This window comes from Oncorhynchus mykiss, chromosome 28 (genome assembly GCF_057628025.1).
Source record: "Oncorhynchus mykiss isolate SJ-2025 chromosome 28, ASM5762802v1, whole genome shotgun sequence".
NCBI lineage: Eukaryota > Metazoa > Chordata > Actinopteri > Salmoniformes > Salmonidae > Oncorhynchus > Oncorhynchus mykiss.
Window position 1 is genome coordinate 3,584,495 of NC_143049.1, and position 12,848 is coordinate 3,597,342.

The 12,848-nt window shown below is 41.6% G+C and overlaps 1 long non-coding RNA gene across 1 annotated transcript in view; it reads right to left on the reverse strand.

Annotated features, from left to right (window-relative positions):
* Window positions 1-12,848, reverse strand: part of LOC149970667 (uncharacterized) — a 271,764-nt gene that overhangs the window by 124,990 nt on the left and 133,926 nt on the right. The gene's annotated exons all lie outside the window — the stretch shown is intronic.

The window sequence follows — 12,848 nt, forward strand, 5'->3', positions numbered from 1 at the left end:
TATATTTAAATATATGTTGTGGAAATACATTTTGACAGTATGCTGTGGTTGCTAGTAAAGTACATTCCAACATATATTTCATAAATATATGTTGGCATGTATTTTAATGAATGGAAAATGTTGCTTTTTACCTTACATGCAATAGCTGGCTACATTCAAATTCAATGCATGAAATTATAAAGTTCACTAAATCACAATAGCATGCTATGGTATACTTTAAAAAGTTTGAATGAATGACTCATGACAACTAAATGAGTGCTTTAAAGAATCTAAATATTTTTGCTCAATTAAGTTGGTGAATATTGGGGGAAGTCACTGGAAGGTGGCATCTGAAACACATTAGAATCTCCAAATTACCTCTGTAACATCTGCAGATCTGCAGATTACGTCACCTTCAGTGTCCATTTTCAGACTCACAAGTTGACAGGTGGATAATGCGGAGACACAGTCAGTGAAAACATTCCACACAAGATAAAGAATAAATAAAGGGTTCATGTTCATGAACACATTTTATGTCAATGGAAACTAGCTTAAATTAGGCAGTTGAGGCTCCAGACCAGAAGGATCTACTGGTTTATTTTTGCTACAAATAAACCAAATCAAACTGTATTTGTCACATGCACCAAATACAACAGGTGAACCGTGAAATGCTTACTTACAAGCCCTTAACCGACATTGCAGTTCAAGAAAGAGTTAAGAACATTTTTACTAAAGTAAAAATGTATAAAAAGTAACACAATAAAATAACAATAATGAGGCTATATTAGAGGGGGTACCGATACCGAGTCAATGTTTGGTGGTACAGGTTAGTCGAGGTAATGTGTACATGTAGGTAGGGGTGAAGTGAGTATGCACAGATGATAATCAGTGAGTAGCAGCAATGTGAAAAACAAATATCGGGGGTCAATGTAAATAGTCCGGTGACTATTTGATTAATTGTTCAGCAGTCATGCGCTCCGGTACCGCTTGCCGTGCAGTAGCAGAGAGAACATTCTATGACTTGGGTGACTTTGGCAATTGGCAATTTCTTTGGCAATTTTTTGGCAATTTTTTGGGCTTTCCTCTGACACCATCTAGTATATACTGTAGGTCCTGGATTTCAAAAAAGCTTAGCCCCACTGATGTACTAGGCCGTAGGCACTACCCTCTGTAGTTTGTTGGTGATGTGGACATCAAGGAACTTGAATCTCTCGACCCACTCCGCTGCAGCCACATCAATGTTAATGGTGGCCTGTTCGGCCCGCCTTTTCCTGTAGTCCACGATCAGCTCCTTTGTCTTTCTCAAATTGAGTGAGCGGTTGTTGTCCTAGCACCACACTGCCAGGTCTCTGACCCCTTCCTTATAGGCTGTCTCATCATTGTCAGTGATCAGGCCTACCACTGTTGTGTTGTCAGCAAACTTAATTATGGTGTTGGATTCGTGTTTGGCCATGCAGTTGTGGGTGAACAGAGAGTACAGGAGGGGACTAAGAACACACCCCTGAGGGGCCACAGTGTTGAGGATCAGCGTGGCCGACGTGTTTTTGCCTACCCATACCCCCTGCGGGCGGCCCAGGTGGTATGTGAACAGCATTCTCACACACAGTTGAAGTCGGAAGTTTACATACACCTTAGCCAAATACATTTAAACTCAGTTTTTTCACAATTCCTGACATTTAATCCTAGGAAAAATTCCCTGTCTTAGGTCAGTTAGGATCACAACTTTATTTTATTATTCTGAAATGTCAGAATAATATTTGAGAAAATTATTTCTTTCAGCTTTTATTTCTTTCATCAAATACCCAGTGGGGTCAGAAGTTTACATACACTCAATTTGTTTTTGGTAGCATTGCCTTAACATTGTTTAACTTGGGTCAAACATTTTGGGTAGCCTTCCACAAGCTTCCCACAATAAGTTGGGTTAAATTTGGCCCATTCCTCCTGACAGAGCTGGTGTAACTCAGTCAGGTTTGTAGGCCTCCTTGCTCGCACACGCTTTTTCAGTTCTGCCCACAAATTTTCTATGGGATTGAGGTCAGGGCTTTGTGACGGCCACTCTAATTCCTTGACTTCGTTGTCCTTAAGCCATTTTGCCACAACTAAATATGCTTGGGGTCATTGTTCATTTGGAAGACCCATTTGTGACCAAGCTTTAACTTCCTGACTGATGTCTTGAGATGTTGCTTCAATATATCTACATAGTTTTCCTGCCTCATGTATTTGGTGAAGTGCACCAATCCCTCCTGCAGCAAAGCACCCACACAACATGATGCTGCCACCCCCGTGCTTCACTGTTGGGATGTTCTTTGGGTTGCAAACCTCCCCCTTTTTCCTGCAAACATAACGATGGTCACTATGGCCAAAGAGTTATATTTTTGTTTCATCAGACCAGAGGACATTTCTCCAAAAAGTACAATCTTTGTCCCCATGAGCAGTTGCAAACCGTAGTCTGGCTTTTTTATGGTGGTTTTGGAGCAATGGCTTCTTCCTTGCTGAGCGGCCTTTCAGGTTATGTCGATATAGAACTTGTTTTATTGTGGATATAGATACTTTTGTACCTGTTTCCTCCAGCATCTTCACAAGGTCCTTTGCTATTGTTCTGGGATTGATTTGCACTTTTCGCACCAAAGTACGTTCATCTCTAGGAGACAGAACGCGTCTCCTTCCTGAGCGGTATGACGGCTGCGTTGTCCCATGGTGTTTATACTTGCGTACTATTGTTTGTACAGATGAACGTGGTACCATCAGGCGTTTGGAAATTGCTCCCAAGGATGAACCGGACTTGTGAAGGTCTACAAATGTTTTTCTGAGGTCTTGACCAATTTATTTGGATTTTCCTATGATGTCAAGCAAAGAGGCACTGAGTTTGAAGGTAGGCCTTGAAATACATCCACAGGTACACCTCCAATTGACTCAAATTATGTCAATTAGCCTATCAGAAGCTTCTAAAGCCATGACATCGTTTTCTGGAATGTCCTAACCAAACTATAGTTTGTCAACAAGAAATTTGTGGAGTGGTTGAAAAACAAGTTTTAATGACTCCAACCTAAGTGTATGTAAACTTCCGACTTCAACTGTAAATAAATGCCTGGAATATTTCAATTTCGGCGAATCTCTGATAAAATGGGTTTAAGATATTTATAGTAATCTTAGAGGTAAAATAGTAAATAATGGCTACTAAAGTTTAAACTGTCAAGAGGAGTAAATCAAGGTTGTCCACTATTAGCATATATATTGATTATGGCCATCGAAATGTTAGCTGTTAAAATCAGATCCAACAGTATTATATCAAGGGATTAGAAATCCAGGGCTTTAAATCAAAGGTGTTATTGTACGCTGATGATTAATGTTGTCTTTTAAATCCACAATTTGGGTCCCTCCACAGCCGTATAGAGGATCTAGTTGCAACCACAACCACAAATTACGTATTGTATCACTAAAAAATACAACTTTTACAATACCTTGTAGTTTACCAATAAAATGGTCTGACGGTGATGTGGACATACTCTGTATACATATCCCGAAATAAAGAAATGATCTCACTCCATACATTTTTAATAGAAAGTTAGCAAAAACGTACATGATCTTGCTACCATGGAAAGGAAAATACCTGTATATTTGTGGAAAAATCACCCTGATTAACTCAGTTTACCTACGACAGGTGACCTGTTTCTTTTATTATATGACCAAACATTTTTTCCATTTTATTTGGAATGGCAAGCCAGACAAAATTAAAAGGGCTTATTTACTTAATTAATATGAATTCGGAAAGCAGAAATTATTAAATATTAAAGCATTAGACCTCTCACTAAAGGCGTCAGTCATACAAAAGTAGGTTCAGAACTTTTATGAAACAGCACAGTTTAAAATATATGGCTAAGTGAAATCAAACTTGATGGACATCAGAAATAGATGGGAGAGGTTGAGGGCAGAGGTATAACTGTTGTAAAATAGATTGTGTCTGTACAATGCATATAGTATGTACAGTATAAGCTGAAAGTAGAAGTATTAGTGTTGTGGATCACTAGTTTACTCCAATTATGGGAGGGGTGGTAGGGTGAGTGGAAAATAATAAAGGACATTAGATTTTAAAAGATATGTGTATATATTATACATTACACTACCGTTCAAAAGTTTGGGGTATCTTAGAAATGTCCTTGTTTTTGAAAGAAAATACAATTTTTTTGTCCATTAAAATAACATCAAATTGATCAGAAATACAGCGCAGACATTGTCAATGTTGTAAGTGACTATTGTAGCTGGAAACAGCTGATTTTCAATGGAATATCTACATAGGCATACAGAGGCCATAAGCACACAGCCAAGACAACGCAAGTCCCATGTTTCATGAGCTAAAATAATAGATCCCAGAAATATTCCATATCCACAACAATCCAATTTCTCTCAAATTTCGTGGACAAATGTGTTTACATGCCTGTTATTGAGCATTTCTCCTTTAATCTTCTACCTGACACGTGTGGCATATCAAGAAGTTGATTAAACAGCATGATCATTACACAGGTGCACCTTGTGCTTGGGACAATAAAAGGCCACTCTAAAATGTGCAGTTTTGTCACACAACTCAATGCCACAGATGTCCCAAGTTTTGTGGGAGCGTGCAGTTGGCATGCTGACTGCAGGAATGTACACCAGAGCTGTTCCCAGAGAATTGAACATTCATTTCTCTACCATAAGCTGACTCCAACGTCCTTTTAGAGCAGTACATCCAACCGGGCCTCACAACCACAGACCATGTGCTACCCTGCCAGCCCAGGAACTTCTTCACCAGCCACCCAGACAGCTGATGAAACTGAGGAGTATTTCTGTCTGTGATAAATACCTTTTGTGGGGCAAATTCTTATTGACTTGGCCTGGCTCCCCAATGAGTGGGGGATCTATGGATTTCACATCAATAAATTCATTAGGCCACGATCTTTGGATTTCACATGACTGGGCGGGGGCGCAGCCATGGGTGGGCCTGGGAGGGCATTGGGGAACCAGGCCCACCCATGGCTGCGCCCCCGCCCAGTCATGTGAAATCCAAAGATCGTGGCCTAATGAATTTATTGACTGATATCCTTATATGAACTGTAACTCAGCAACATTTTTGAAATTGTTGCATGTTGCGTTTATATTTTTAGTCAGCATAAACACAGAGGGGAGTGTATATATAGCATAAGAAAAGCCTATAGTTTATCATATAAATGCCTATAGTTAGCTGTAAGATCCTCATTTGTGCATACTTTATGCCTTTTCCATAACTATATTTGAAAATCTCCAAGCCTTTCAAGTCAACCTCTAATCCTTTACAGCTGTCTTTGTACTATGGTTGATGTGCTTCAGGCGAACACACGGGCATCACCAACACTGATGCCAGGGATAGGGCCTTTTGGATCTGGATGTAATGACTCCCTAACCATTTTATCACTGTAAACTGTATCAGGGTTGGGGTCAATTCCATTCCAGACAATTCAATAAGTACACTTCAATTCCAATTCCAATTCTCTTCAATGCTTTTCAATTAAGAAATGTTGGACATGGAATTTGAGTTGACTGGAAGATGATGGTGGTGGTGATGATGATGATGAATTGCCAGATGAATTGCCAGAGAAACCATAACATTGATCAGCCTAAATCTTCCCTTACTCAGTGATACACACAATACCATGGCTTTGCTGACAAAAAAAACGGATTACTTTACCTTTACCTGGCCACACCCCTCTCTCTCCCTCAGCTTCCTTCTGATCCGCAGTACATTCGTGCTAAACAGCCCAGGGTAATATTTGAGTTGCCTAATAAGTTAGCATGGAGTCAATGCCAACACCATTGGAGGCTGATTCTAGTTCGAGTAGTTTGGATTTGTAGTTCTAGATATGAGCTGCATGTTAATGACTACTGCGCCCAGGCACATCTACAACATAAGGTCTGGCGTGGAGCCAGAGAGAGGCGTGGTGAATGGTGATTTAGCATGGAGAGAGGGGAACAGATGGGCTGAGGGGAAAGAGAGGGGGAAGGGGGGAAGGAGACAGGGGAAAAGAAAGGAGCGTGAAGGAGATGGGATGGAGAGAGAAAGAAAGAAATCAAATAAGAAATGAGAGCGATAGGAAAAGAGAGAAAGAGAGAAATAAAGCAGTAGAGAGGAGGGAGAGAGAAAGACGTTAAGAAATCTAAAGAGAAATGGAGAGAAAGAGAGATAAAGAAAGACAACAGCAGCAGCAGTGACTTCAAAACCTCATTCAAAATGTTTATTCAACCCTGTTCTTTTAACAGGAAGTTAAGTTCAGATAGCAATTATCCTGGATCCTGCTGAATGCCAAAGAAAAACACAGGTTGCCATAGTGTATTCTCTTATGTGTAATATATGCACTGTTGTTTCTACGTAATTAAGTCTTGCCTACACTCCCGGTGACAACTCAACTGGTTTGTACTGTGTGTTTTCGGGTTTGAGAAAGGAATTGCCTGCAATAAAATGAAACATACAGATAGTGTGATTCATAAATTGGCCTTGCTGAATTATGTTTTTTATCTTATCTTTATTTAACGAGGAAGTCAATTATGCATAATTATTGGAGAACAAAGCAGATAGGGGGACTTAATCTTCAATTTTTGTGGAGTTTCTAACAACCTAATTGTGCATTCTCATATTCCCCTGTGTGCTTATCACAGTTTCTTATATAGGCTGAGTCTCTGTCTCAGTGACATTCTAATCTAAGCTGTCTGTTCCACAACTCATTTATAGATTCTTACTGTGGTAAAGTAGTTAGCCGGGGGATAATCAGAGTCATCATTGCCCGTCGGGGATTCTTCCAACCTAGAATGTGTCAGTTCTAGTTGACAACTTTGAGTGACATACTTTTAAATGGGTTGGACAAGGAGGACATTTTGGCTTACAGGCATTGAGGCACACGCGTGATGGACATCTCAGCACCATGTTCAACCTCTACCTAAAATGTACTGGACTGTCTCTCACAGGTCTCACAGCTTAGATCTACCCAAAGTCACACTTGCCTCATGGTGGTAGGCTTTTGGATGTCTCTGTGAAAATCTTTTGGCGTTCTTGATGCAGTACTTTGAGTATGGCAAATCATAGTCTTTTGCTAAGTTTGTTGTGGACCATTTTGTTATGGTTAAATTAGAAGGAAATAAATATAGTTTACCAATCTTTTTTTTGTTTTTGCACTGAATTTGTTAAAATAAAATATCATTATAATTCATCTTCATTTTTCCATTGGGTTCTTATACATTAGACACAAGAAGACACCATGTCTCTTGGCACAGCAACCAAAAGAGAACCCATCAGATTTACAGAAATACAATGTGCAACATTGTGTATTCGATTCTAAAACATCAACAGACAGATACAACTCAGAGATATCAAATGAATTCAAAAAGGATATAAGTAAGTCTTGCCATGGCCCTGGGGTTTGCTTTACTCAGTGAGCTGTGAAATCCTGCGTCTTCACATCAGTGTTCTGTGGGGGAGGCTGGAGTAAAGGAACACATGCATGCAGCTCTGGTGGAACGGAGCTGAGCATATCAGAGGCAGGGTAGAACGTTGTTACACTTTATTTCACAGTACTGTTTCTGGCTCGTATCACTTAGACATGTGAACACAATAGATAGCTTCTGGTTGCTTATTTAAGAAGAGCTCAGCAGACTTAGACTTCCCACTGGGCACAGACGTAAGTTCGACGCCTAGTTTTGAGTTTTCAACTAACGTGAATTCAACGTGAAATCAACCAAGCGTCACCATGTCATTGGATTTACGTTAAGAGTTGGGTGAAAAAAAAGGACAAAATGATTGTGATTTCACATTGTGATTTTTGCCAATCCAAATTGTTATTAAATTGGGGTTCCCCTAGAGGCTGGGCCTCAAGGTTTGGCCCCCCAGATGTCTCTTTTTTGTTTTCTTGAGTAAGGCAGCTCCAAAATGCAGGTGGTTCAGTCTAGCTCAGTGCTTTCTGTGTTGGCGGGGCAAGCCAGCAGAAAATATGGAGCGTTGCGCCGTAATTGGCTTAGTGTTCTGTCACTCATGGGGACAGTACGTCACCACCAAGTCTAAGTGTAGAGGTCTAAAATTCTAGACCCTTGGGTGCTGACATATAGTTACATTAGAAGTGCCCATCCAAGAAGGCTCAAGGACAGATAAAATGATGTCAAATCACGTTATATATACAGTAGATTTGATTGGACTGATCATGTCAACATCATACTTTCAAAATCTTAGCTACCAGTCAGCATCATGAATCAAGTCGACAATCTACTGGCAAATCCTTTTTAATCCTTGTCATATGAAGACAAGTAATGAAGAGAAATTATAGATAAAACGTATCGGTGATCTTCAGCCATTGGACATAGTAAATTCAACAATCAGTGGTTTGGAATGAATCAGTGCATTGCAAAGCAATCATTAGCCTTCTATTCAGTGGAGTGGCTGTGTGGTCCCAAGTCTAAGATTAAGGGTCTATTTTCCTAGTTTAAAATTCTAAACATTCAACATTGGCCATGCGGTCAATGAAGCATGATTTGTGCCGTGCTCAAAACAACTGTTAACTCGGTACTGCAAAATCTGACTTTAGCGAGTTCAAGTCAACTGGGAACTCGGGAAAAACGAGCTACATCTGGGAAAATACGTATTGAACTTTCATCCAACTCGGAAGTAAATCGGGAACTCGGACCTCTTTCCAGAGCTACGACCTGAAAATCACTGTCATCATCATGATTCAAAACATTTTTTTCAGAGTTCCCAGTTGTCTTGAACTCGCTAAAGTCAGATTTTGCAGTTCCGAGTTAACAGTTGTTTTGAGAATGCCAGACTTTAATGCCATAGTTTGATGACAAAATTTGCCTACAAGAAGGACCGCCGCGACACTTTCCTGTTCAAGTGACTCCAAAAATGTATTGTATGCTTTTGCATAAATTATATAATATGCCAGGGAGATATGTATACTGTAGCTAAGAAAGTAATACTAAGTGTATGTTGTGTAGTAACCTGCTAGTAGCCCATGTGCCTCACCCTAATAATTTGGTCTATTTTCACCTCTTCAACCACATTTGTTTAAGCAAGTCAGCCATATCAGCACAAAACATTTAAAGGCAGTAAATGAGACTGAATGAGCTGTTTCGCTGCCAGACAAGGCTCAGCTGATAGCCAGGTGTAGCAGTGGTAAGGTGTTAGGACTACTGTTGAGACTGCTGTTGGGACAGCTTTATGTAGGCCCTAACAGTTTGTGGGCACCGTTTGTCACCGTTATAGGGCAATTAATTTATTTTTTAGTGTTGTGTTGTGTAGTGGCTTTGCTGGCATACGTCCCACATATGATTTTTTTTTGCCCCACCAAGATTTCCATACTAAAATCGCCACTGTGTGCATGCACCACCTGGTTGGACACAGGCCTAGGATGTTGGTCAACACTTCCTCCACAACAAAAAGAAACTTGTATAACTGCTTGTGCTTGTGTGATTCCCTTATGACGACGGCCACACAATGCACAAGGCTCACCTCGCGGGTAACTTCTTGCAAAACTAAATCCAATGAATTGTTCCTACAGTGCACATGCTGTACATGGTACCTGGAAATACCTCTTTCAGTCAAGCCTGTACACCTGAAAAACGGCCTGACATGTTACTTACTCCATCAAAGCAGAATCCCTGGAGCTGTTCCATGGGAATGTTTAAACGCAAATATCCTTTACACGCAAGAACAGATTTTCGCTGTGGAGTCGGGGGCATGGTAACCCCCCCCCCCCCAAATCATAGTGTGACTCCAGGTTCTGGTCGACGTACTGTAGACTGCATGAGAACTGTTACATCGTGCTCACATCAGTGGTGCAATCAGCTGTCAAACAATAGAAGGCACATTCAGATGAGTGCGACTATCTCCCTCTGTACAGTGAGATCAAACTGTAGAAGGATCTCATCCAGTCTCTCCGAAGTCTGGACGTCAGCAAGTGTGATAGCAAGGCATTGATTGGTGTGCTACCTGAAGCAGCAATTTTTGTAGTTGATCTGTGTGCAAGTGTGATTTCTCATGTTCCCAGAATCTCTTGATTGCTTTGCACCAGTTTGCAAAACCACCATTTAACAAAAATGCGATTGACTCTAACATTTTCCTCATTGATAATCCATTTCTCCACTGCCTTAAACGCATGAGAAACATAGCACTCAATGGTCTTCCTTGACATAACGCAGCCAGAACCATTTGTCGAACCAACCTGGCTGAAGTGGGATACGTTTTCCATTTGTCGAACCAACCTGGCTGAAGTGGGATACGTTTCCCATGAAGGCTAACCAACCTTGCTGAAGTGGGATACGTTTCCCATTTGTCGAACCAACCTGGCTGAAGTGGGATACGTTTCCCATGAAGGCGAACCAACCTGGCTGAAGTGGGATACGTTTCCCATTTGTCGAACCAACCTGGCTGAAGTGGGATACGTTTCCCATGAAGGCGAACCAACCTGGCTGAAGTGGGATACGTTTCCCATTTGTCAAACCAACCTGGCTGAAGTGGGATACGTTTCCCATGAAGGCGAACCAACCTGGCTGAAGTGGGATACGTTTCCCATGAAGGCGAAGTCATCCTTGGGTTGGAAAGGCTGATCAGCTAGCTCAGCCATGGCAGCCCAAATGCTCTCTGTGGGTGCAGCAGCATGCTTCTCTGCCTGGTGCCGGGGCTAACGCGGAGCTGTTGCAGCCAGTGGAGCTAGCATCTTGCTCCTCAGAGGCTAAGGTTTCGGCACCAGTCAGGTAGGGCCTGGACCCGTGTGGACTGCTGCAGGTGCTAGATGCAGCATGCTCATTGCTTTCATTCCTTGGGTCTGTGATAGCAGGTTGCTTTGGTTGGCTACCAGTATTTAAAAACATATTTTTGTGGGGGGGTACAGGTAAAATATTTGAATTCATATAATTTCATATTCCATATATTTTCTATTCATTATCTCATACATTGTACCTGTGGGCTGCCACAAAAATAAGATTTTAAAAAACATTACAAAAGGTACATAACTACAACGTATTGATCATTTGGATCACATTTCAAGTTTAAGTAATAATAAATTGAGTATAAATAGGAAAAGAAACCAAAAAATGACTGGGGCTCCACCCCCAGCCTCCCATCCCATTCCCCCAATCCCACCCAGCCAAAATGTCTCCATCCACTGAGGCAGCGCTGCCTGCCAGCAGTAATCATCTCTGATTGATTGAAAGATTTCAGGAGCGATCCATTTTATGTAAGATAATAGATTCAAAGCATTGAATGTTTACATTCAAGCACTTCAAATGAATTTTGTAACTTTGCTCCAGAAGCATTTAACTGCCGGGCACTCACACATCATATGGAGGAACGTATCTACCTGATTTAGGGGACACAGTAAAGAGTTGGGGCCAATTTCATCGTAAAACATTTCCTTGGTGTTAAATACAGTCTGTGAACATGCTTAAAATGTATAAATTGATGGTTCAGATTACGAGATGCCAAGGTCATATTTTTCCATATTCTGTTCCAGTTGTTGTTCTGTGGACCATGCATGTTTAATGGCAATCTAAGAATGTTAGCTTTATAAAAGTTTTTTATATATTATAGAGATCAGTCCTTTCAGGAGCACAGATAATTACTTTATAAATTCCATTATTGAATGGTTGCAAAGCATTACATGGGCTTGCTCCTACCTATCTCTCTGATTTGGTCCTGCCGTACATACCTACACGTACGCTACGGTCACAAGACGCAGGCCTCCTAATTGTCCCTAGAATTTATAAGCAAACAGCTGGAGGCAGGGCTTTCTCCTATAGAGCTCCATATTTATGGAATGGTCTGCCTACCCATGTGAGAGACGCAGACTCAGTCTCAACCTTTAAGTCTTTACTGAAGACTCATCTCTTCAATAGGTCATATGATTGAGTGTAGTCTGGCCCAGGAGTGTGAAGGTGAACGGAAAGGCTCTGGAGCAACGAACCGCCCTTGCTGTCTCTGCCTGGCCGGTTTCTCTCTCCACTGGGATTCTCTGCCTCTAACCCTATTACAGGGGCTGAGTTACTGGCTTACTGGTGCTCTTCCATGCCGTCCCTAGGAAGGGTGCGTCACTTGAGTGGGTTGAGTCACTGACATGATCTTCCTGTCTGGGTTCCCTTTGGGTTGTGCTGTGGCGGAGATCTTTGTGGGCTATACTCTGCCTTGTCTCAGGATGGTAAGTTGGTGGTTGAAGATATCCCTCTAGTGGTGTGGGTGCTGTGCTTTGGCAAAGTGGGTGGGGATATATCCTGCCTGTTTGGCCCTGTCCGGGGGTATCATTGGATGGGGCCACAGGGTCTCCTGACCCCTCCTGTCTCAGCCTCCAGTATTTATGCTGCAGTAGTTTATGTGTCGGGGGGCTAGGGACAGTCTGTTATATCTGGAGTACTTCTCCTGTCTTATCCGGTGTCCTGTCTGAATTTAGGTATGCTCTCTCTATTTCTCTCTTTTTCTCTTTCTTTCTCTCTCTCGGAGGACCTAAGCCCTAGGACCATGCCTCAGGACTACCTGGCATGATGACTCCTTGCTGTTCTCAGTCCACCTGGCCGTGCTGCTGCTCTAGTTTCAACTGTTCTGCCTGCGGCTATGGAACCCTGGAACCCTTTTAGGCTGGGTTTCTGTACAGCACTGACATATCAGCTGATGTAAGAAGGGCTATATAAATACATTTGATTTGATTTGAATGGTTCAGTAGTTGGGTTTCCCAGGGGACTCCATAGGCCAGCATAGCTGAACTAAGTTGTAAATATAGAAAAACATTGCCTGGTAATGTGTATGTATCTTTTACATCTTGGAATGTTCTCAAATCATTACTGTCCATGATATTGGTAAGAGTACGGATTCCACATTTGGACCGTTG